We start from the raw sequence: 26520 nt of genomic DNA, 5'->3' as shown, positions 1-26520 counted from the left end.
TAAATGTTGGAAATGTAGAGAGACTGAAGGCACCTTCTACCACCTCTGGTGGACGTGCCCGAAGATTAAGGCTTTCTGGGAAATGATCTATAATGAAATGAAAAAGGTACTTAAATGTACTTTTCCTAAAAAGCCAGAGGCCTTTCTCTTTGGCATTGTCGGCCAATTGGTGTTAAAAAGGGATAGAACTTTTTTTATGTATGCTACAACAGTAGCAAGAATACTCATCGCGAAGTATTGGAAGACACAAGATCTACCCACTCTGGAAGAATGGCAGATGAAAGTGATGGACTATATGACACTGGCTGAGATGACAGGCGGAATCCGTGACCAACGAAAGGAGACGGTGGAAGAAGAATGGAGAAAATTTAAAAGCTATCTTAAGGACTATTATTAAGGACTTCCGGGGTTGACGCGATCTGGGAATGGCGGATTCCCTCCGAGCTCCGGAGGGAATCGGCTCAGCAGGGAACGGGTCTTTGCCGTGCCGGCGACACGGGGACCCTTAAAACCGCAGGCGCGGAATGCCTGCGGACTGAAGACTCGGCGGGTGCCTTAAGTGCCCCCCCCTGATTCGCGAAGAGCCTTTTTAAAGGCTGCGGAGGGGATACGGGGGGTGGCGCGGCACTGAGAGTCCATCGCTACCTCTGCTGAGCGAAGCCGCGAGCCATGACCGGAGAGCGCTGACTTCCTTCCTTGAAATTCGGCTGAAAAAACAACCCGTGAGTAATTTGGACTTGGCTTTTAAGAAATTTATCCACTGAATTTGAGACGATCGGGGGATGTGCTAAAAGGAAGTCCGCACCCCCTACCTTGCAGACGATCTAGAGCAACGAAAAAAGAACTAAGCTGGAGTGCCTACCCAGTAAAGGGTGAGTTCTAAAAAAGACAGTAACTTCCAAGATTTGGAAATTTTGAGCAGGAGAGAGGAGTGTTGGATGTTTTATGTTCTGCTGTAAACAACCCCCCTCCCGGGCCCGGGAGCGTCCTGCTTTGGAGCTGGTTTAAGAAGCGCAGAGTTTGACAGCTGTCAAAGCTGTCAAACGGACTGTTAATAGTGGAAAATTGTTACCTAAGTTACCTCTGGATTAAAAAGAGTTACAATTGATCTAAAATTGTTGGAAATAAAGAAACAATAACAAGACAGAGGACTGTTGGGGAAAAGAATACTAAGTAACCAGATTCCCTCTAGAGGGAATTCTGTGGAATTACAATGGCTGTGGATGGAAAGATACTGGGAGAAATCGAAAGGATGTTTTATTTGGTTGGAATCTTACAAGAGCAGACTACGGCTATGAGTGAACAATTGATGACCTTGACTTCTGAAACAAGTAGTCCTGCTGAATTTAAAGAGGACCTCAATGAGAAAGAATCCACAGCTGAACCAGAAATGATAATAAAAGCAGAGGAGAAGACAAAACAAGAAAAAGAAGTGATGTGGGAAAATACTGAGCAGAAGCTGACGCCTGTGGAATACAAACAAGGAGACTATTGGAGTAAATCTACTATAAATCCACGAAAGATGCAGAAGACGAAAGTGGAGGCCCTGGGAGTTTATGAAATTAAGGAATTTAAAATAAAGAAATATAATTGGGGCCTCCACATAGACTCTGACTTTGATTACCTTCAAGATTCATGCCTTGTGGAAACTCTTCAGCAGCTGTTTGCAAATATGGGAAGAGACTTTGGACTGATGGTGGAAGAACTCTTTCGAGATGTGACGACTGGCATAAAGGGTTACCAACAAGACCGGCGGAGAGGGACTGAAAGAGACTGGAGGGCCTCGGACGTGAGGAACCCGGGCTAAGAACTGTTATTTTGGACATGCTTTGGGAAGGGACGCAAACTGGGGATGGGAGGGAGGGAAAAATTAAGTTCTAACAACACTCATGATTATGGGATTTGGTTAAAAAGATCATTATTCAAGACAAAATGGGAAATCGTTGGAAGGGAATTGAGGTCCAACTTAGAAAAAATTAATTTTGTTTGTTTTTATAAAAGGACTAATATTAGGACAGGGAAATGCCAATTTGCTGACATAAATTTGGAAATGGGGATGCAAGGGAGGGGGTAGGGGGAAGTCAATGACCAGGGTTAGGAAATAATATTTTCGGGAAAGTATATATGTTTGTTGTTGTTTTCTTTTTTTTTTCTTTCTTTGTTTATGTGTTTATTTGTTTCTTGTGTTTTTGTTTTTGTCTATATAAAATGTGAAAACCCAATAAAAATTTTATAAAAAATAAAAAAGGACTATTATAAACTTAATGAATGTTAAAGTGTTGTGGTTTTTAGAAACAAAGGGATACAGTGATATAAGGTCAGAATATAGAGAGGACTAAGATGACAGAGGTTGGAAGTAATAATTGGGAGTTGCTAAAAATTATGGACATCGGGATGCAGAAAGGGGGGGTAAGGGGAAGTCCAAGAAAAGAGGTTTATGAAAATATGTTATGAAACTATACGTGTATGTTTGTCTCTTTAAGTGTTTGTTTGTTATTTAAAAATTTTGTAAAACCAATAAAAATTCTATATAAAAAAAAAAGGAGTGTGGTGGAGTCTCCTTCTTTGGAGTGTTAGGATATTTCCGTTCCACCTTAAAAGGGAGCAGGCTTTGTGAGTCACAGAGTCTGCGCATTTCCTGTTCACAGGAAGTTTATGTTTTCTTTTGTTTTCACTCTCTCCGTGTCTGGAGACACTGAAGCAGGCAGTCATGTTTTTTTTTGTTCTGTTCAACGCTGAATAAAACTTGTAGATGAGTGCGACTTTTGCTGTGCATTATCTGCTGATAGAGTGTGCATGAGCTCTGGAATGTGGCAAGCTATTTCTGGAAGCTCGTGTCGCTAATTGCTGATACTGTATCTACGGGAGATCGATGGATCGTCCGGCAGCCGGCTTGGGGGCCATGATGGACTTTGTCTCCCTGGCAGTATCCCAACAACAGGTTTCGGGCCCAGATTCACGGCACTTACAGGAGAGTAAGACTGCGACCGACTGCTGAGAGGTATGTGGAGGAAAAGCGAAAGTGAGGCTTTTCGTTGCCGCGGCAGAGTCTCTTTGATGTCCGGCTGGCCTAATTGGTCTGGGAGCTGCGCCAATCAAGCTTTGTGGTTTATGGATGCCGAGATAAGGAGTCTCTGAAGTGAAGAAGACTCACGGCTCCAGTGAATAGCTGAAATGGAGTTTTTCCAAGATTTTGAAGCTAGAGAGTGCCCAAAGTTAAATCGGCACAATTATGAGACCTGGGCTTTGTGGTGTGAGAGTTTGCTGCGTCAGTTTGGAGTGTGGCATACTGTGTCTGAAGCCCCTCCAGTTCCTCTGACAGATAGATGGCTGGCCCAGAATTCGAAGGCCATAGACGTAATAGTCTTGTCCGTCTCTCTGGAGGACATTAAGACGCTAGCTTCCACGACTGCACGTAAGATGTGGAATGCTTTGAAGATAGCCCATCTGCCAGTCATCCCGGCCCAGAGTTTGACTGCATCGGAGGTCCTGGCTGTTTCCCAGAATGCGAGTGAATGCAGGGATGCCGAGGGCACCGGTTGCAAGCTGCGGGGGGAGCTGACTGTGATGTCATCCTAGGCAGCATTCCAGCCTCCAGGGGGAGCCAAGGAGTCGGCAGCTGAGAGCTCTGTTTCTCATGGGAGCCAAGGTCATCCTCACAGATACCGGAAGGCTAGAAGTAAACAGAGACAGATGCCTGCAGATGGCCAGAAGCAGAGGGAGGGTGAAGAGCCCACGCCAGTGGAAAACAAGGCTTTGTTTGCTGGCACAGCTTCACCAAAGGCTAAAGGCAAGGCTGATGGCCAGGAGCAGGTGGGCAAGCTGCAAAAGCCCACGCTGGTGAAAAACAAGGTTATGCTTGCTGCTAGAGCTGCTCCAAGGGCCAAGGCCAGATTTATTGTGGACTCAGGATGCACCCGCCATGTAACAAAAGACCGGCATCTCTTTATCTCCTTCAAACCTCAAGAAGGTGAGATCCATCCTGGCTGACGGAAAGATGTTGCGAATCGCAGGAGAAGGGATTGTGAGACTGGCAAGTCTGCACACAACCATCAAAGGTGTACTTTTTGTTCCAGGTGCTGCAGACAACTTGCTCAGTGTCCCACAGCTTACTGGGCGTGGCTTTGAGATTTCCTTCAAGAGGAGCATCTGTGTCATCAGAAAAGGCAAAGAGGACATTTTGCATGCAATGTTTATGGATGGCTTGTTCTGTATAACTTATGATGACAGTGCTGTTGCTGTGTCTAATGCTGATTCTTGTTGTGTTGCACAAACTAACAAAGTTCTTCATGCAGGATGCATTCATGATGCACACAGAAGGTTTTGTCACCTCTCTTGGAAGGCACTGGCCAAGATGCCAGAGATGGTTGAGGGTTTGAACATCACACCCTGTAAGTTTCACATGAAATGTGTATCTTGTGCAGAGAACAAGGTGAAGGTTGCTCCAAAAGGCAAGGAGTCTAGCAGGCAGGCTTCCAAACCCTACCAGCTAGTGCACGCAGACCTGGTTGGTCCACTTGCGCCCTCTTTGGGTGGAGCAAGGTACTTCATGGTTCTGATTGATTCTTTTTCCAGGTACATTCATGTGTTTATGCTCGAGCAGAAATCGCAAGCGTTTCCTAGGTTCAAGGCATTCTGTGCTTGGTTGGAGTATGTTCACGGTAAACACATTGGTTGTTTGTTTACTGATCGGGGCGGGGAGTTCACTTCTCAGCAGTTTGAAGCTTTCCTGACTGAGAAGGGAATCCAGCATGACTTGTCAATGCCTAGATCGCCATGGATGAATGGGCTTGCGGAGCGAGCAAATCAAACGTTGCTGGAAGGAATGAAAACATTGTTGCATGATGCCAATCTCCCTGATAAGTATTGGGGGGAGGCTCTGTCGACTTTTGTTTACACTTTTAATAGTAGATTGTCATCACCTATTGGTTGTACCCCCTATGAGAAGATGTTTGGTAAGAAACCCAACATCAAGCACATGAGAATCTTTGGTTCTGACATGTGGGTACACACCCCACAAAGCAACAAGCTTGGGAAGCGTGGGGCACATGGTTTGTTCATGGGGTACGAAAAAGGTGCATACAGAGTATGGATCATAGAATCATAGAATCATAGAATCATAGAGTTGGAAGAGACCACAAGGGCCATCGAGTCCAACCCCCTGCCAAGCAGGAAACACCATCAGAGCACTCCTGACATATGGTTGTCAAGCCTCTGCTTAAAGACCTCCAAAGTAGGAGACTCCACCACACTCCTTGGCAGCAAATTCCACTGTCGAACAGCTCTTACTGTCAGGAAGTTCTTCCTAATGTTTAGGTGGAATCTTCTTTCTTGTAGTTTGGATCCATTGCTCCGTGTCCGCTTCTCTGGAGCAGCAGAAAACAACCTTTCTCCCTCCTCTATGTGACATCCTTTTATATATTTGAACATGGCTATCATATCACCCCTTAACCTCCTCTTCTGCAGGCTAAACATGCCCAGCTCCCTTAGCCGTTCCTCATAAGGCATCGTTTCCAGGCCTTTGACCATTTTGGTTGCCCTCCTCTGGACACGTTCCAGTTTGTCAGTGTCCCTCTTGAATTGTGGTGCCCAGAACTGGACACAGTACTCCAGGTGTGGTCTGACCAGAGCAGAATACAGTGGCACTATTACTTCCCTTGATCTAGATGCTATACTCCTATTGATGCAGCCCAGAATTGCATTGGCTTTTTTAGCTGCCGCGTCACACTGTAGGCTCATGTCAAGTTTGTGGTCAACCAAGACTCCTAGATCCTTTTCACGTGTACTGCTCTCAAGCCAGGTGTCACCCATCTTGTATTTGTGCCTCTCATTTGTTTTGCCCAAGTGCAATACTTTACATTTCTCCCTGTTAAAATTCATCTTGTTTTTTTTTGCCCAGTTCTCTAATCTGTCAAGGTCGTTTTGAAGTGTGATCCTGTCCTCTGGGGTGTTAGCCACCCCTCCCAGTTTGGTGTCATCTGCAAATTTGATCAGGATGCCCTTGAGTCCATCATCCAAGTCGTTGATAAAGATGTTGAATAAGACCGGGCCCAAGACAGAACCCTGTGGCACCCCACTAGTCACTCTTCTCCAGGATGAAGAGGAACCATTGATGAGCACCCTTTGGGTTCGGTCAGTCAGCCAGTTACAAATCCACTGAGTGGTAGCATAGTCAAGACCGCATTTTACCAGCTTCTTTACAAGAATATCATGAGGCACCTTGTCAAATGCCTTGCTGAAATCAAGGTAGGCTACATCCACTGCGTTCCCTTCATCTACCAGGCTTGTAATTCTGTCAAAAAACGAGATCAGGTTAGTCTGACATGACTTATTTTTCAGAAATCCATGCTGACTATTGGTGATCACAGCATTCCTTTCTAGGTGCTCACAGACTGTTTGCTTAATGATCTGCTCCAGAATCTTCCCTGCTATTGATGTCAGACTGACTGGGCGGTAATTATTTGGGTCCTCTCTTTTCCCCTTTTTGAAAATAGGGACAACATTTGCCCTCCTCCAGTCTGCCGGGACTTCGCCTGTTCTCCAGGAATTCTCAAAGATGACTGCCAGTGGTTCTGAGATCACATCTGCCAGTTCTTTTAATACTCTTGGATGCAGTTCATCTGGCCCTGGAGACTTGAATACATCTAAACTAGCCAAATATTCTTGTACTATCTCCTTAGTTATTCTGGGCTGTGTTTCCTTTGCTGAATCATTTGCTCCAAATTCTTCAGGTCGGGCATTGTTTTCTTTATCGGAGAAGACTGAGGCAAAGAAGGCATTGAGGAATTCAGCCCTTTCTGTGTCCCCTGTTTGCATTTCACCATCTTCTCCTCTGAGTGACCCCACAGTTTCTTTGTTCTTCCTTTTGCTACGAACATACCCATAAAAGCCTTTTTTGTTGCTTTTAACCTCTCTAGCAAGCCTGAGTTCATTCTGTGCTTTAGCTTTTCTGACTTTGTGTCTACACGTGCTGGCTATTTGTTTGAATTCCTCTTTGGTGGTTTCCCCCCTTTTCCATTTTTTGTACACATCCTTTTTTAATCTTAATTCAGTTAAAAGTTCTTTAGATAGCCACCCTGGCTTCTTTAGGCACCTTCCATGTTTCCGTCTCATTGGTATTGCCTGTCGTTGTGCTTTTACTATCTCCCTCTTAACAAACTCCCAGCCATCATGAACTCCCTTTCCTTTAAGTATTGCTGTCCATGGGATCTCACCCAGCACTTCCCTAAGTTTTATGAAGTCGGCTTTCTTAAAGTCAAGAAATTGAGTCCTAGTATGCTTGGCTGCTCCTTTCCGCTGTATAGTAAACTTCAGAAGAGCATGATCACTCGCGCCTAATGATCCTTCCACATCTACCCCACTAACCAGGTCATCAACATTGGTTAGGACCAGATCTAAAATGGCTGTTCCTCTTGTTGCTTCTCCCACTTTCTGGACAATGAAGTTGTCTGCAAGGCCAGTGAGGAATCTGTTTGACCTTATGCTCTTGGCTGAGTTTGACGTCCAACAAATATCTGGGTAATTGAAGTCCCCCATTACTACTATCTCCCTTCCTTTTGCATGCTTGGCCATCTGTTCCAGGAAGGCATCATCTATGTCCTCCGTTTGGCTTGGGGATCTATAGTAAACTCCCACAATGAGGTCTCTGTTATTCTTCTCTCCCTTAATTTTGACCCAAATGCTCTCACTTTGGCTTTGAGGTTCTAAATCTTGGATCTCTTCACAGGTATACACATCCCTGACATATAACGCCACTCCTCCTCCTTTCTTGTCTGGTCTGTTTCTCTGAAATAGATTGTATCCCCCCATTATTACATTCCAATCGTGGGACTTATCCCACCAGGTTTCAGTGATGCCTATTATGTCATATTTAGTTTGCTGTACCAAGAGCTCAAGCTCATCTTGTTTATTTCCCATGCTTTGCGCATTAGTGTACAGACATTGAAGTCCATTAATCATTCCCCCGTGTCTCTTATTTAAGGATTTTTTCCTCCCACCACTAGGTCCGCGTGCTGTTTGCTCCATTTGGTCTATGACATTTGGATGATCATCTTCATTAATTGATAGACTCCTACCTTCAGGAGCATTGTCTCCCTCCCCCACATTAGTCAGTTTAAAGCCCTCCTGATGAGGTTTCTGAGATTTTTGGCAAAAACATTTCTCCCAACCGTTGTGAGGTGCAGCCCATCGCTTGCCAGAAGTCCATCTTCAAGAAACTGCAGTCCGTGATCTAAGAATCCAAACCGTTCCTGTTTACACCATTTGCGAAGCCAGCTGTTCACTTCCACTATTTTCCCCTCTCTCCCTGGGCCACGTCGTTCAACTGGGAGGACAGAAGAGATGACAATTTGTGCATTTAGTTGCTTCAATTTCCTGCCGAGAGCCTCGTAGTCTCTTTTGATCTTCTGGAGGCTATTGCTTGCAGTGTCATTGGTTCCCACATGAACCAAGAGGAAGGGGTATTTGTCAGTGGGTTTTATGATTCCTTGCAGTCGTTCAGTTACATCTTGGATCTTAGCCCCGGGGAGACAGCACACTTCCCGAGACATCTTGTCAGGCCCACAGATCACTGCTTCTGTTCCCCTCAGTAGGGAATCCCCTATCACCACTACACGCCTCCTCTTGGGTTTGGTCGGGGTTCTTCCGTGAGCTGTCCGTTCCAAGGTCACCTGCACATTCCCTGAGGACTGACTTTGCTGCTCGTCTTCATATACCTGATCGACTGTAATGAGGGAGAGATCCTCAAATGGAGTCTGCTCTTCGTCTTCCATGCTAGGGGAGAGGACCTCAAAGCGATTGTGTATTTCTAGACAATCAGAGTGGACCCTGGGCCTCCTACTTCTTTGAGTCACGTTTCTCCATATATCTGGCTCCTGTGTTGGTGAACAAGCCTCCTTCTCAGGGGAGTCCCCTGTCTCCTCCTTGGTGGGGACGGTGTGCTCTGTTGCTTCCAAGAAGAGCTCCAGCTCTCTAATTCTTTGGAGCGTAGCTACACGTTCCTCCAGTTGCTGGACTTTGTCTTTTAATAGGGCAATCAACATGCAATTGCTGCAGGTAAAGCTGCCTGCAACCTTTGGCAAGATGGCAAACATTGCGCAGGAATCGCAGGCGACTGCAGCTGTTCCCTCCCCTTCCATCATGAGATCGTGTTGTTGGGGGTGGCTACAGAGGTCCTCCATCATAAAAAGCTTGAAGACAGGACAAATAACTTCCCCCACAAAAAAAAACCCTAGGTCTCCCCCAACAAACGTTTGAGACTAGCTCCCCTAAATCTAAAAGATGGGTATAACTGCGCGCGCCGCTAGGCGCGCGCCGCTGCCCTACAAACTCTGATAAGCTCCTCCCACAGCTAATCCCCTGCCTCAACAGAAACCCTGCCCCCTCTGACCTTTACACAGGGAAAACAGCTAATCAGCCACCAAGAAACACACACACACACACAAGAAAACCCTTTTTGCTCCTTCTTCAACTGCTGCCCTACAAACTCTGATAAGCTCCTCCCACAGCTAATCCCCTGCCTCAACAGAAACCCTGCCCCCTCTGACCTTTACACAGGGAAAACAGCTAATCAGCCACCAAGAAACACACACACACACACAAGAAAACCCTTTTTGCTCCTTCTTCAACTGCTGCCCTACAAACTCTGATAAGCTCCTCCCACAGCTAATCCCCTGCCTCAACAGAAACCCTGCCCCCTCTGACCTTTACACAGGGAAAACAGCTAATCAGCCACCAAGAAACACACACACACACACAAGAAAACCCTTTTTGCTCCTTCTTCAACTGCTGCCCTACAAACTCTGATAAGCTCCTCCCACAGCTAATCCCCTGCCTCAACAGAAACCCTGCCCCCTCTGACCTTTACACAGGGAAAACAGCTAATCAGCCACCAAGAAACACACACACACACACACACACAAGAAAACCCTTTTTGCTCCTTCTTCAACTGCTGCCCTACAAACTCTGATAAGCTCCTCCCACAGCTAATCCCCTGCCTCAACAGAAACCCTGCCCCCTCTGACCTTTACACAGGGAAAACAGCTAATCAGCCACCAAGAAACACACACACACACACAAGAAAACCCTTTTTGCTCCTTCTTCAACTGCTGCCCTACAAACTCTGATAAGCTCCTCCCACAGCTAATCCCCTGCCTCAACAGAAACCCTGCCCCCTCTGACCTTTACACAGGGAAAACAGCTAATCAGCCACCAAGAAACACACACACACACACACAAGAAAACCCTTTTTGCTCCTTCTTCAACTGCTGCCCTACAAACTCTGATAAGCTCCTCCCACAGCTAATCCCCTGCCTCAACAGAAACCCTGCCCCCTCTGACCTTTACACAGGGAAAACAGCTAATCAGCCACCAAGAAACACACACACACACACACAAGAAAACCCTTTTTGCTCCTTCTTCAACTGCTGCCCTACAAACTCTGATAAGCTCCTCCCACAGCTAATCCCCTGCCTCAACAGAAACCCTGCCCCCTCTGACCTTTACACAGGGAAAACAGCTAATCAGCCACCAAGAAACACACACACACACACAAGAAAACCCTTTTTGCTCCTTCTTCAACTGCTGCCCTACAAACTCTGATAAGCTCCTCCCACAGCTAATCCCCTGCCTCAACAGAAACCCTGCCCCCTCTGACCTTTACACAGGGAAAACAGCTAATCAGCCACCAAGAAACACACACACACACACAAGAAAACCCTTTTTGCTCCTTCTTCAACTGCTGCCCTACAAACTCTGATAAGCTCCTCCCACAGCTAATCCCCTGCCTCAACAGAAACCCTGCCCCCTCTGACCTTTACACAGGGAAAACAGCTAATCAGCCACCAAGAAACACACACACACACAAGAAAACCCTTTTTGCTCCTTCTTCAACTGCTGCCCTACAAACTCTGATAAGCTCCTCCCACAGCTAATCCCCTGCCTCAACAGAAACCCTGCCCCCTCTGACCTTTACACAGGGAAAACAGCTAATCAGCCACCAAGAAACACACACACACACAAGAAAACCCTTTTTGCTCCTTCTTCAACTGCTGCCCTACAAACTCTGATAAGCTCCTCCCACAGCTAATCCCCTGCCTCAACAGAAACCCTGCCCCCTCTGACCTTTACACAGGGAAAACAGCTAATCAGCCACCAAGAAACACACACACACACAAGAAAACCCTTTTTGCTCCTTCTTCAACTGCTGCCCTACAAACTCTGATAAGCTCCTCCCACAGCTAATCCCCTGCCTCAACAGAAACCCTGCCCCCTCTGACCTTTACACAGGGAAAACAGCTAATCAGCCACCAAGAAACACACACACACACACAAGAAAACCCTTTTTGCTCCTTCTTCAACTGCTGCCCTACAAACTCTGATAAGCTCCTCCCACAGCTAATCCCCTGCCTCAACAGAAACCCTGCCCCCTCTGACCTTTACACAGGGAAAACAGCTAATCAGCCACCAAGAAACACACACACACACACAAGAAAACCCTTTTTGCTCCTTCTTCAACTGCTGCCCTACAAACTCTGATAAGCTCCTCCCACAGCTAATCCCCTGCCTCAACAGAAACCCTGCCCCCTCTGACCTTTACACAGGGAAAACAGCTAATCAGCCACCAAGAAACACACACACACACACAAGAAAACCCTTTTTGCTCCTTCTTCAACTGCTGCCCTACAAACTCTGATAAGCTCCTCCCACAGCTAATCCCCTGCCTCAACAGAAACCCTGCCCCCTCTGACCTTTACACAGGGAAAACAGCTAATCAGCCACCAAGAAACACACACACACACACACAAGAAAACCCTTTTTGCTCCTTCTTCAACTGCTGCCCTACAAACTCTGATAAGCTCCTCCCACAGCTAATCCCCTGCCTCAACAGAAACCCTGCCCCCTCTGACCTTTACACAGGGAAAACAGCTAATCAGCCACCAAGAAACACACACACACACACAAGAAAACCCTTTTTGCTCCTTCTTCAACTGCTGCCCTACAAACTCTGATAAGCTCCTCCCACAGCTAATCCCCTGCCTCAACAGAAACCCTGCCCCCTCTGACCTTTACACAGGGAAAACAGCTAATCAGCCACCAAGAAACACACACACACACACAAGAAAACCCTTTTTGCTCCTTCTTCAACTGCTGCCCTACAAACTCTGATAAGCTCCTCCCACAGCTAATCCCCTGCCTCAACAGAAACCCTGCCCCCTCTGACCTTTACACAGGGAAAACAGCTAATCAGCCACCAAGAAACACACACACACACACAAGAAAACCCTTTTTGCTCCTTCTTCAACTGCTGCCCTACAAACTCTGATAAGCTCCTCCCACAGCTAATCCCCTGCCTCAACAGAAACCCTGCCCCCTCTGACCTTTACACAGGGAAAACAGCTAATCAGCCACCAAGAAACACACACACACACACAAGAAAACCCTTTTTGCTCCTTCTTCAACTGCTGCCCTACAAACTCTGATAAGCTCCTCCCACAGCTAATCCCCTGCCTCAACAGAAACCCTGCCCCCTCTGACCTTTACACAGGGAAAACAGCTAATCAGCCACCAAGAAACACACACACACACACACAAGAAAACCCTTTTTGCTCCTTCTTCAACTGCTGCCCTACAAACTCTGATAAGCTCCTCCCACAGCTAATCCCCTGCCTCAACAGAAACCCTGCCCCCTCTGACCTTTACACAGGGAAAACAGCTAATCAGCCACCAAGAAACACACACACACACACAAGAAAACCCTTTTTGCTCCTTCTTCAACTGCTGCCCTACAAACTCTGATAAGCTCCTCCCACAGCTAATCCCCTGCCTCAACAGAAACCCTGCCCCCTCTGACCTTTACACAGGGAAAACAGCTAATCAGCCACCAAGAAACACACACACACACACAAGAAAACCCTTTTTGCTCCTTCTTCAACTGCTGCCCTACAAACTCTGATAAGCTCCTCCCACAGCTAATCCCCTGCCTCAACAGAAACCCTGCCCCCTCTGACCTTTACACAGGGAAAACAGCTAATCAGCCACCAAGAAACACACACACACACACAAGAAAACCCTTTTTGCTCCTTCTTCAACTGCTGCCCTACAAACTCTGATAAGCTCCTCCCACAGCTAATCCCCTGCCTCAACAGAAACCCTGCCCCCTCTGACCTTTACACAGGGAAAACAGCTAATCAGCCACCAAGAAACACACACACACACACAAGAAAACCCTTTTTGCTCCTTCTTCAACTGCTGCCCTACAAACTCTGATAAGCTCCTCCCACAGCTAATCCCCTGCCTCAACAGAAACCCTGCCCCCTCTGACCTTTACACAGGGAAAACAGCTAATCAGCCACCAAGAAACACACACACACACACAAGAAAACCCTTTTTGCTCCTTCTTCAACTGCTGCCCTACAAACTCTGATAAGCTCCTCCCACAGCTAATCCCCTGCCTCAACAGAAACCCTGCCCCCTCTGACCTTTACACAGGGAAAACAGCTAATCAGCCACCAAGAAACACACACACACACACAAGAAAACCCTTTTTGCTCCTTCTTCAACTGCTGCCCTACAAACTCTGATAAGCTCCTCCCACAGCTAATCCCCTGCCTCAACAGAAACCCTGCCCCCTCTGACCTTTACACAGGGAAAACAGCTAATCAGCCACCAAGAAACACACACACACACACAAGAAAACCCTTTTTGCTCCTTCTTCAACTGCTGCCCTACAAACTCTGATAAGCTCCTCCCACAGCTAATCCCCTGCCTCAACAGAAACCCTGCCCCCTCTGACCTTTACACAGGGAAAACAGCTAATCAGCCACCAAGAAACACACACACACACACAAGAAAACCCTTTTTGCTCCTTCTTCAACTGCTGCCCTACAAACTCTGATAAGCTCCTCCCACAGCTAATCCCCTGCCTCAACAGAAACCCTGCCCCCTCTGACCTTTACACAGGGAAAACAGCTAATCAGCCACCAAGAAACACACACACACACACAAGAAAACCCTTTTTGCTCCTTCTTCAACTGCTGCCCTACAAACTCTGATAAGCTCCTCCCACAGCTAATCCCCTGCCTCAACAGAAACCCTGCCCCCTCTGACCTTTACACAGGGAAAACAGCTAATCAGCCACCAAGAAACACACACACACACACAAGAAAACCCTTTTTGCTCCTTCTTCAACTGCTGCCCTACAAACTCTGATAAGCTCCTCCCACAGCTAATCCCCTGCCTCAACAGAAACCCTGCCCCCTCTGACCTTTACACAGGGAAAACAGCTAATCAGCCACCAAGAAACACACACACACACACAAGAAAACCCTTTTTGCTCCTTCTTCAACTGCTGCCCTACAAACTCTGATAAGCTCCTCCCACAGCTAATCCCCTGCCTCAACAGAAACCCTGCCCCCTCTGACCTTTACACAGGGAAAACAGCTAATCAGCCACCAAGAAACACACACACACACACAAGAAAACCCTTTTTGCTCCTTCTTCAACTGCTGCCCTACAAACTCTGATAAGCTCCTCCCACAGCTAATCCCCTGCCTCAACAGAAACCCTGCCCCCTCTGACCTTTACACAGGGAAAACAGCTAATCAGCCACCAAGAAACACACACACACACACAAGAAAACCCTTTTTGCTCCTTCTTCAACTGCTGCCCTACAAACTCTGATAAGCTCCTCCCACAGCTAATCCCCTGCCTCAACAGAAACCCTGCCCCCTCTGACCTTTACACAGGGAAAACAGCTAATCAGCCACCAAGAAACACACACACACACACAAGAAAACCCTTTTTGCTCCTTCTTCAACTGCTGCCCTACAAACTCTGATAAGCTCCTCCCACAGCTAATCCCCTGCCTCAACAGAAACCCTGCCCCCTCTGACCTTTACACAGGGAAAACAGCTAATCAGCCACCAAGAAACACACACACACACACAAGAAAACCCTTTTTGCTCCTTCTTCAACTGCTGCCCTACAAACTCTGATAAGCTCCTCCCACAGCTAATCCCCTGCCTCAACAGAAACCCTGCCCCCTCTGACCTTTACACAGGGAAAACAGCTAATCAGCCACCAAGAAACACACACACACACACAAGAAAACCCTTTTTGCTCCTTCTTCAACTGCTGCCCTACAAACTCTGATAAGCTCCTCCCACAGCTAATCCCCTGCCTCAACAGAAACCCTGCCCCCTCTGACCTTTACACAGGGAAAACAGCTAATCAGCCACCAAGAAACACACACACACACACAAGAAAACCCTTTTTGCTCCTTCTTCAACTGCTGCCCTACAAACTCTGATAAGCTCCTCCCACAGCTAATCCCCTGCCTCAACAGAAACCCTGCCCCCTCTGACCTTTACACAGGGAAAACAGCTAATCAGCCACCAAGAAACACACACACACACACAAGAAAACCCTTTTTGCTCCTTCTTCAACTGCTGCCCTACAAACTCTGATAAGCTCCTCCCACAGCTAATCCCCTGCCTCAACAGAAACCCTGCCCCCTCTGACCTTTACACAGGGAAAACAGCTAATCAGCCACCAAGAAACACACACACACACACACAAGAAAACCCTTTTTGCTCCTTCTTCAACTGCTGCCCTACAAACTCTGATAAGCTCCTCCCACAGCTAATCCCCTGCCTCAACAGAAACCCTGCCCCCTCTGACCTTTACACAGGGAAAACAGCTAATCAGCCACCAAGAAACACACACACACACACAAGAAAACCCTTTTTGCTCCTTCTTCAACTGCTGCCCTACAAACTCTGATAAGCTCCTCCCACAGCTAATCCCCTGCCTCAACAGAAACCCTGCCCCCTCTGACCTTTACACAGGGAAAACAGCTAATCAGCCACCAAGAAACACACACACACACACAAGAAAACCCTTTTTGCTCCTTCTTCAACTGCTGCCCTACAAACTCTGATAAGCTCCTCCCACAGCTAATCCCCTGCCTCAACAGAAACCCTGCCCCCTCTGACCTTTACACAGGGAAAACAGCTAATCAGCCACCAAGAAACACACACACACACACAAGAAAACCCTTTTTGCTCCTTCTTCAACTGCTGCCCTACAAACTCTGATAAGCTCCTCCCACAGCTAATCCCCTGCCTCAACAGAAACCCTGCCCCCTCTGACCTTTACACAGGGAAAACAGCTAATCAGCCACCAAGAAACACACACACACACACAAGAAAACCCTTTTTGCTCCTTCTTCAACTGCTGCCCTACAAACTCTGATAAGCTCCTCCCACAGCTAATCCCCTGCCTCAACAGAAACCCTGCCCCCTCTGACCTTTACACAGGGAAAACAGCTAATCAGCCACCAAGAAACACACACACACACACACAAGAAAACCCTTTTTGCTCCTTCTTCAACTGCTGCCCTACAAACTCTGATAAGCTCCTCCCACAGCTAATCCCCTGCCTCAACAGAAACCCTGCCCCCTCTGACCTTTACACAGGGAAAACAGCTAATCAGCCACCAAGAAACACACACACACACACAAGAAAACCCTTTTTGCTCCTTCTTCAACTGCTGCCCTACAAACTCTGATAAGCTCCTCCCACAGCTAATCCCCTGCCTCAACAGAAACCCTGCCCCCTCTGACCTTTACACAGGGAAAACAGCTAATCAGCCACCAAGAAACACACACACACACACAAGAAAACCCTTTTTGCTCCTTCTTCAACTGCTGCCCTACAAACTCTGATAAGCTCCTCCCACAGCTAATCCCCTGCCTCAACAGAAACCCTGCCCCCTCTGACCTTTACACAGGGAAAACAGCTAATCAGCCACCAAGAACACACACACACACACACACAAGAAAACCCTTTTTGCTCCTTCTTCAACTGCTGCCCTACAAACTCTGATAAGCTCCTCCCACAGCTAATCCCCTGCCTCAACAGAAACCCTGCCCCCTCTGACCTTTACACAGGGAAAACAGCTAATCAGCCACCAAGAAACACACACACACACACAAGAAAACCCTTTTTGCTCCTTCTTCAACTGCTGCCCTACAAACTCTGATAAGCTCCTCCCACAGCTAATCCCCTGCCTCAACAGAAACCCTGCCCCCTCTGACCTTTACACAGGGAAAACAGCTAATCAGCCACCAAGAAACACACACACACACACAAGAAAACCCTTTTTGCTCCTTCTTCAACTGCTGCCCTACAAACTCTGATAAGCTCCTCCCACAGCTAATCCCCTGCCTCAACAGAAACCCTGCCCCCTCTGACCTTTACACAGGGAAAACAGCTAATCAGCCACCAAGAAACACACACACACACACACAAGAAAACCCTTTTTGCTCCTTCTTCAACTGCTGCCCTACAAACTCTGATAAGCTCCTCCCACAGCTAATCCCCTGCCTCAACAGAAACCCTGCCCCCTCTGACCTTTACACAGGGAAAACAGCTAATCAGCCACCAAGAAACACACACACACACACAAGAAAACCCTTTTTGCTCCTTCTTCAACTGCTGCCCTACAAACTCTGATAAGCTCCTCCCACAGCTAATCCCCTGCCTCAACAGAAACCCTGCCCCCTCTGACCTTTACACAGGGAAAACAGCTAATCAGCCACCAAGACACACACACACACACACACAAGAAAACCCTTTTTGCTCCTTCTTCAACTGCTGCCCTACAAACTCTGATAAGCTCCTCCCACAGCTAATCCCCTGCCTCAACAGAAACCCTGCCCCCTCTGACCTTTACACAGGGAAAACAGCTAATCAGCCACCAAGAACACACACACACACACACAAGAAAACCCTTTTTGCTCCTTCTTCAACTGCTGCCCTACAAACTCTGATAAGCTCCTCCCACAGCTAATCCCCTGCCTCAACAGAAACCCTGCCCCCTCTGACCTTTACACAGGGAAAACAGCTAATCAGCCACCAAGAAACACACACACACACACAAGAAAACCCTTTTTGCTCCTTCTTCAACTGCTGCCCTACAAACTCTGATAAGCTCCTCCCACAGCTAATCCCCTGCCTCAACAGAAACCCTGCCCCCTCTGACCTTTACACAGGGAAAACAGCTAATCAGCCACCAAGAAACACACACACACACACACAAGAAAACCCTTTTTGCTCCTTCTTCAACTGCTGCCCTACAAACTCTGATAAGCTCCTCCCACAGCTAATCCCCTGCCTCAACAGAAACCCTGCCCCCTCTGACCTTTACACAGGGAAAACAGCTAATCAGCCACCAAGAAACACACACACACACACACAAGAAAACCCTTTTTGCTCCTTCTTCAACTGCTGCCCTACAAACTCTGATAAGCTCCTCCCACAGCTAATCCCCTGCCTCAACAGAAACCCTGCCCCCTCTGACCTTTACACAGGGAAAACAGCTAATCAGCCACCAAGAAACACACACACACACACAAGAAAACCCTTTTTGCTCCTTCTTCAACTGCTGCCCTACAAACTCTGATAAGCTCCTCCCACAGCTAATCCCCTGCCTCAACAGAAACCCTGCCCCCTCTGACCTTTACACAGGGAAAACAGCTAATCAGCCACCAAGAAACACACACACACACACACAAGAAAACCCTTTTTGCTCCTTCTTCAACTGCTGCCCTACAAACTCTGATAAGCTCCTCCCACAGCTAATCCCCTGCCTCAACAGAAACCCTGCCCCCTCTGACCTTTACACAGGGAAAACAGCTAATCAGCCACCAAGAAACACACACACACACACACAAGAAAACCCTTTTTGCTCCTTCTTCAACTGCTGCCCTACAAACTCTGATAAGCTCCTCCCACAGCTAATCCCCTGCCTCAACAGAAACCCTGCCCCCTCTGACCTTTACACAGGGAAAACAGCTAATCAGCCACCAAGAAACACACACACACACACACAGAAAACCCTTTTTGCTCCTTCTTCAACTGCTGCCCTACAAACTCTGATAAGCTCCTCCCACAGCTAATCCCCTGCCTCAACAGAAACCCTGCCCCCTCTGACCTTTACACAGGGAAAACAGCTAATCAGCCACCAAGAAACACACACACACACACACAAGAAAACCCTTTTTGCTCCTTCTTCAACTGCTGCCCTACAAACTCTGATAAGCTCCTCCCACAGCTAATCCCCTGCCTCAACAGAAACCCTGCCCCCTCTGACCTTTACACAGGGAAAACAGCTAATCAGCCACCAAGAACACACACACACACACACACAAGAAAACCCTTTTTGCTCCTTCTTCAACTGCTGCCCTACAAACTCTGATAAGCTCCTCCCACAGCTAATCCCCTGCCTCAACAGAAACCCTGCCCCCTCTGACCTTTACACAGGGAAAACAGCTAATCAGCCACCAAGAAACACACACACACACACAAGAAAACCCTTTTTGCTCCTTCTTCAACTGCTGCCCTACAAACTCTGATAAGCTCCTCCCACAGCTAATCCCCTGCCTCAACAGAAACCCTGCCCCCTCTGACCTTTACACAGGGAAAACAGCTAATCAGCCACCAAGAAACACACACACACACACACACACAAGAAAACCCTTTTTGCTCCTTCTTCAACTGCTGCCCTACAAACTCTGATAAGCTCCTCCCACAGCTAATCCCCTGCCTCAACAGAAACCCTGCCCCCTCTGACCTTTACACAGGGAAAACAGCTAATCAGCCACCAAGAAACACACACACACACACACAAGAAAACCCTTTTTGCTCCTTCTTCAACTGCTGCCCTACAAACTCTGATAAGCTCCTCCCACAGCTAATCCCCTGCCTCAACAGAAACCCTGCCCCCTCTGACCTTTACACAGGGAAAACAGCTAATCAGCCACCAAGAAACACACACACACACACACAACAAGAAAACCCTTTTTGCTCCTTCTTCAACTGCTGCCCTACAAACTCTGATAAGCTCCTCCCACAGCTAATCCCCTGCCTCAACAGAAACCCTGCCCCCTCTGACCTTTACACAGGGAAAACAGCTAATCAGCCACCAAGAAACACACACACACACACAAGAAAACCCTTTTTGCTCCTTCTTCAACTGCTGCCCTACAAACTCTGATAAGCTCCTCCCACAGCTAATCCCCTGCCTCAACAGAAACCCTGCCCCCTCTGACCTTTACACAGGGAAAACAGCTAATCAGCCACCAAGAAACACACACACACACACAAGAAAACCCTTTTTGCTCCTTCTTCAACTGCTGCCCTACAAACTCTGATAAGCTCCTCCCACAGCTAATCCCCTGCCTCAACAGAAACCCTGCCCCCTCTGACCTTTACACAGGGAAAACAGCTAATCAGCCACCAAGAAACACACACACACACACACAAGAAAACCCTTTTTGCTCCTTCTTCAACTGCTGCCCTACAAACTCTGATAAGCTCCTCCCACAGCTAATCCCCTGCCTCAACAGAAACCCTGCCCCCTCTGACCTTTACACAGGGAAAACAGCTAATCAGCCACCAAGAAACACACACACACACACAAGAAAACCCTTTTTGCTCCTTCTTCAACTGCTGCCCTACAAACTCTGATAAGCTCCTCCCACAGCTAATCCCCTGCCTCAACAGAAACCCTGCCCCCTCTGACCTTTACACAGGGAAAACAGCTAATCAGCCACCAAGAAACACACACACACACACACAAGAAAACCCTTTTTGCTCCTTCTTCAACTGCTGCCCTACAAACTCTGATAAGCTCCTCCCACAGCTAATCCCCTGCCTCAACAGAAACCCTGCCCCCTCTGACCTTTACACAGGGAAAACAGCTAATCAGCCACCAAGAACACACACACACACACACACAAGAAAACCCTTTTTGCTCCTTCTTCAACTGCTGCCCTACAAACTCTGATAAGCTCCTCCCACAGCTAATCCCCTGCCTCAACAGAAACCCTGCCCCCTCTGACCTTTACACAGGGAAAACAGCTAATCAGCCACCAAGAAACACACACACACACACACAAGAAAACCCTTTTTGCTCCTTCTTCAACTGCTGCCCTACAAACTCTGATAAGCTCCTCCCACAGCTAATCCCCTGCCTCAACAGAAACCCTGCCCCCTCTGACCTTTACACAGGGAAAACAGCTAATCAGCCACCAAGAAACACACACACACACACACAAGAAAACCCTTTTTGCTCCTTCTTCAACTGCTGCCCTACAAACTCTGATAAGCTCCTCCCACAGCTAATCCCCTGCCTCAACAGAAACCCTGCCCCCTCTGACCTTTACACAGGGAAAACAGCTAATCAGCCACCAAGAAACACACACACACACACAAGAAAACCCTTTTTGCTCCTTCTTCAACTGCTGCCCTACAAACTCTGATAAGCTCCTCCCACAGCTAATCCCCTGCCTCAACAGAAACCCTGCCCCCTCTGACCTTTACACAGGGAAAACAGCTAATCAGCCACCAAGAAACACACACACACACACAAGAAAACCCTTTTTGCTCCTTCTTCAACTGCTGCCCTACAAACTCTGATAAGCTCCTCCCACAGCTAATCCCCTGCCTCAACAGAAACCCTGCCCCCTCTGACCTTTACACAGGGAAAACAGCTAATCAGCCACCAAGAAACACACACACACACACAAGAAAACCCTTTTTGCTCCTTCTTCAACTGCTGCCCTACAAACTCTGATAAGCTCCTCCCACAGCTAATCCCCTGCCTCAACAGAAACCCTGCCCCCTCTGACCTTTACACAGGGAAAACAGCTAATCAGCCACCAAGAAACACACACACACACACACACACACACAGAAAACCCTTTTTGCTCCTTCTTCAACTGCTGCCCTACAAACTCTGATAAGCTCCTCCCACAGCTAATCCCCTGCCTCAACAGAAACCCTGCCCCCTCTGACCTTTACACAGGGAAAACAGCTAATCAGCCACCAAGAAACACACACACACACACAAGAAAACCCTTTTTGCTCCTTCTTCAACTGCTGCCCTACAAACTCTGATAAGCTCCTCCCACAGCTAATCCCCTGCCTCAACAGAAACCCTGCCCCCTCTGACCTTTACACAGGGAAAACAGCTAATCAGCCACCAAGAAACACACACACACACACAAGAAAACCCTTTTTGCTCCTTCTTCAACTGCTGCCCTACAAACTCTGATAAGCTCCTCCCACAGCTAATCCCCTGCCTCAACAGAAACCCTGCCCCCTCTGACCTTTACACAGGGAAAACAGCTAATCAGCCACCAAGAAACACACACACACACACAAGAAAACCCTTTTTGCTCCTTCTTCAACTGCTGCCCTACAAACTCTGATAAGCTCCTCCCACAGCTAATCCCCTGCCTCAACAGAAACCCTGCCCCCTCTGACCTTTACACAGGGAAAACAGCTAATCAGCCACCAAGAAACACACACACACACACAAGAAAACCCTTTTTGCTCCTTCTTCAACTGCTGCCCTACAAACTCTGATAAGCTCCTCCCACAGCTAATCCCCTGCCTCAACAGAAACCCTGCCCCCTCTGACCTTTACACAGGGAAAACAGCTAATCAGCCACCAAGAAACACACACACACACACAAGAAAACCCTTTTTGCTCCTTCTTCAACTGCTGCCCTACAAACTCTGATAAGCTCCTCCCACAGCTAATCCCCTGCCTCAACAGAAACCCTGCCCCCTCTGACCTTTACACAGGGAAAACAGCTAATCAGCCACCAAGAAACACACACACACACACACAAGAAAACCCTTTTTGCTCCTTCTTCAACTGCTGCCCTACAAACTCTGATAAGCTCCTCCCACAGCTAATCCCCTGCCTCAACAGAAACCCTGCCCCCTCTGACCTTTACACAGGGAAAACAGCTAATCAGCCACCAAGAAACACACACACACACACAAGAAAACCCTTTTTGCTCCTTCTTCAACTGCTGCCCTACAAACTCTGATAAGCTCCTCCCACAGCTAATCCCCTGCCTCAACAGAAACCCTGCCCCCTCTGACCTTTACACAGGGAAAACAGCTAATCAGCCACAAAGAAAGAAACACACACACACAAGAAAACCCTTTTTGCTCCTTCTTCAACTGCTGCCCTACAAACTCTAAGTCCATTAAGTTCACACGGAGTGTTGAGTACAGTCCTAAGTGGGGGGAAAATGTGGGAATTTTCCAGAGTTACCCAGAGGAAGATGAAGGTGATGTGAAAAAAAAACGGGTGATGCTGAGGAAGCTGAGGATGATGATGATGATGATCAGAGTTTGGATTCCAGCTCAGTGGGCGGCGCTGCTGCTGATGTCAGTGACAGTGATGACACAGCAGACTACAAGAGCGCAAAAGCCTCAATCAGACCATCTGATGCGTCTGACAATGAACTGGAAGAACCACTGTTCACCATTGGTCACTTTTCTCCTAAGAAGGAGGAGATGAGTCCAGAAGACTTGCGTCTAGTACGCAGATCTGAGAGAGCCACGAAGGGCAAACCTCCAAAGAGATTTGCTGATGAGTTTGCTAAGACGGCAACTGCTGTTCTTAGTAGCTCAGAGAAGGTGTGGAAACCTTCAAGCTTCAAAGAGGTTCAGGAGTTAACCTCTAAAGATGCTGAGCCTTGGCTTAATGCCATGAAGGCTGAAGTTGATTCCTTGAACAGGAACCAAACTTGGGAACTGGTACCGGTAGTCCCAGGGATGAGACTGGTTGGCAGCAAATGGGTCTTCAAGGCCAAGACAGACCAGAATGGCAAGGTTGTCAGACACAAAGCCAGATTAGTTGCCAGAGGTTTTTCACAGGTACCAGGACAGGATTACCACGAGATCTACTCCCCCACCGTCAAATATGAGAGCATTCGGCTTATGCTCAAGATCGCTGCGGAGGAGAAACTGCATGTTTCCCATCATGACATTAATACAGCTTTTTTGTATGGAATTTTGGGGAAGGAGCTGTACATGCTTCCACCTGACGGGATGCAGATACAGAAGGGAATGGTCTGTAAACTGCGGAAATCCTTATATGGTCTCAAGCAGAGTGCTAGGTGTTGGAACACAAAACTCACTGAGATGTTGCTTTCTCTAGGTTTTCACCAGGGCAAAGCTGATCCATGTGTGTTTGTCAAGGAGGAGGGGCAAAACAAACTGTATTGTTTATGTTTTGTTAATGATCTTCTGATGTTTTGGAAGAATCAGGCTTTCTACCAAAGCACCCTAGCTCAGCTGAAGGAGCACTTTGACATGAAGGATCTTGGTGAGGTATCCAACTATCTTTCTCTGCAGGTGGAGAGGGACCAAGCAGGTAATTTTCTGGTACACCAAACACAGAAAATTGCTGATGTATTAACCAGGTTGAATTTGGTTGATGCAAACCCAGCAGACACACCGTTGGTGACAGGTTACCAGGTAGATAGTGCTGCTGAAGTGTTTTCTGACACTACGCTGTACAGATGCATTCTAGGCAAGTTGAATTTCATTGCTAGATGTTCAAGACCTGACATAGCTGTAAGCACTAACCTGCTTAGCAGACATGCTAACAATCCTACCGTTCAGGATTGGAAAGCTCTGAAGCGCATAGCCCGCTATTTGAAAGGGACTTTGCACTACAGGCTGAGGTTCACCGGTCAGAAGACTGGAGGTCTTGAAATCTTTGCAGATGCAAGTTTTGGAAGTGACACCACAGATGGTACAAGCACTTCTGGAGTATGCTACATGTACAACCACTGCCTGTTTGACTGGTTGTGCAAGAAGCAGACAACAGTGAGCCTAAGTTCCTGTGAGGCAGAACTCAATGCTCTGTCATTTTCACTCATGGATTGTGAATGGTTGATGCAACTGTTTAAGGACATCAGAGTTTCTGTGAAATGTCCTATACAAGTGTATCAAGACAATAGATCTTGTTTGGCTTTGCTGAACTCAGAGAGTTGCAAGCAAAAAACCAAGTACTTGCAGATTAAGCTACATCGTACAAGAGGGTGTATTCAGAAAGGACTCATTCAGGTGTCCTACATGGCAGGAAATGAAATTCCTGCTGATCTGTTGTCTAAGGTTGTTAACAGAGAACAACTTAAGGTTTATGTACAGAGGCTGCAATTGGGTCGAACCACAGGTACTACAGGTTACACGGAAAGGGGGAGGATGTTAGGATATTTCCGTTCCACCTTAATAGGGAGCAGGCTTTGTGAGTCACAGAGTCTGCGCATTTCCTGTTCACAGGAAGTTTATGTTTTCTTTTGTTTTCGCTCTCTCTGTGTCTGGAGACACTGAAGCAGGCAGTCATGTGTTTTTTTGTTCTGATCAACGCTGAATAAAACTTGTAGATAATGCTCTCCTGAGTGTGACTTTTGCTGTGCATTATCTGCTGATAGAGTGTGCATGAGCTCTGGAATGTGGCAAGCTATTTCTGGAAGCTCGCGTCACTAATTGCTGATACTGTATCTACAGGAGATCGATGGATTGTCCGGCAGCCGGCTTGGGGGCCATGATGTACTTTGTCTCCCTGGCAGTATCCCAACATGGAGGTCTTTAAGCAGAGGCTTGACAACCATATGTCAGGAGTGCTCTGATGGTGTTTCCTGCTTGGCAGGGGGTTGGACTTGATGGCCCTTGTGGTCTCTTCCAACTCTATGATTCTATGATTTAGGGTTGATTTACACACACAGGTTATATGTGTCTAGATGCCGTGGCGTAGCACAGCTGACTAGCACCTGGCCCCCCATCTGCCTCTAGATAGAGTGAGTGCAGAGCATTCACATCCCAGATGTCCTGTTCCTCCCATTGCTGCAGTCTCACATTCCAAGAGACCCCCAAACTTCATGTCTGGTGCACTCTGCAGCATAAAACAGCCTCCCCGCCTCATGCTCTGCCAACCCCCACCCCCACCTAGGCAGCCTGCAAAAGTTGTGCCTTTTGCCTGTCCACTTACTTCATCCTGTACTGCAGTTCTGCCCCTCCCTCCTGAAATTCTGTGCTTTTGTCTCCATCTCTCCCCTCAGGGAGGGGCTTTCCTCATTTTCAGTCTGGCAAGTGTGTCTCCATTAACGGCCTGCTTAATGGCTGAGCCAATCTAGTGATTAAATCTTGTTGTTCTGTCAGGCAGTTTTCTGGACACAGAAAAACTGGTTTAAACTGCAGGCTCCCCACTAAATCCAGGAATTTAGGGGAGTCTTTCCACTGTAAACTTATAAGAGGATAGTTTTATTTTTTTCCCTGGGGCTCTGATATTTGCACTTTTAATTTTCACATCATGCTGAGTTTGCTGCTTGACTGTTCTTTGCTCTAGTCAAACTGCTAATTCTATAGTTTATAACAGTTGAGGAGAGCAAGGTACTTGTCTCACTGAAATATACTCAGAGTCGCAAAGTGATTTCATGCTCTTTATTCAGCTCATAGTGGTGAGGAGGAATGAATGCAAGTCCCCTCAAAGTATCTGCTTTATATAGATTATTTACACAATGGGCTGCACATGATTGGCTAATTCTGGAATTCTACTGTAAGCCAATCAGGTTGTGGATTCACTTATATCTGGAGCATGATTGGGTGGTTCCTGCCAACCAATCATACTGCTGCATTGTTCTAGGA

At 47.4% G+C, this 26520-nt stretch overlaps 1 long non-coding RNA gene across 1 annotated transcript in view; it reads right to left on the bottom strand.

The window, feature by feature from the left end:
* The window catches only part of LOC309534508, a 39586-nt gene extending 13314 nt beyond the window's left edge, over positions 1-26272 (bottom strand). Inside the window, exon 1 of the long non-coding RNA XR_014220763.1 lies at positions 25563-26272. This is a non-coding gene — a long non-coding RNA (uncharacterized lncRNA). The remainder of the gene's footprint in view (positions 1-25562) is intronic.
* Positions 26273-26520: the final 248 nt, after the last annotated feature.

The sequence above is a fragment of the Podarcis vaucheri genome (genome assembly GCF_965113315.1).
Source record: "Podarcis vaucheri genome assembly, chromosome: 6".
NCBI classification, from domain to species: domain Eukaryota; kingdom Metazoa; phylum Chordata; class Lepidosauria; order Squamata; family Lacertidae; genus Podarcis; species Podarcis vaucheri.
The sequence above is the reverse complement of the archived record's forward strand: the minus strand, read 5'-3'. Positions and strand labels throughout refer to the sequence as shown.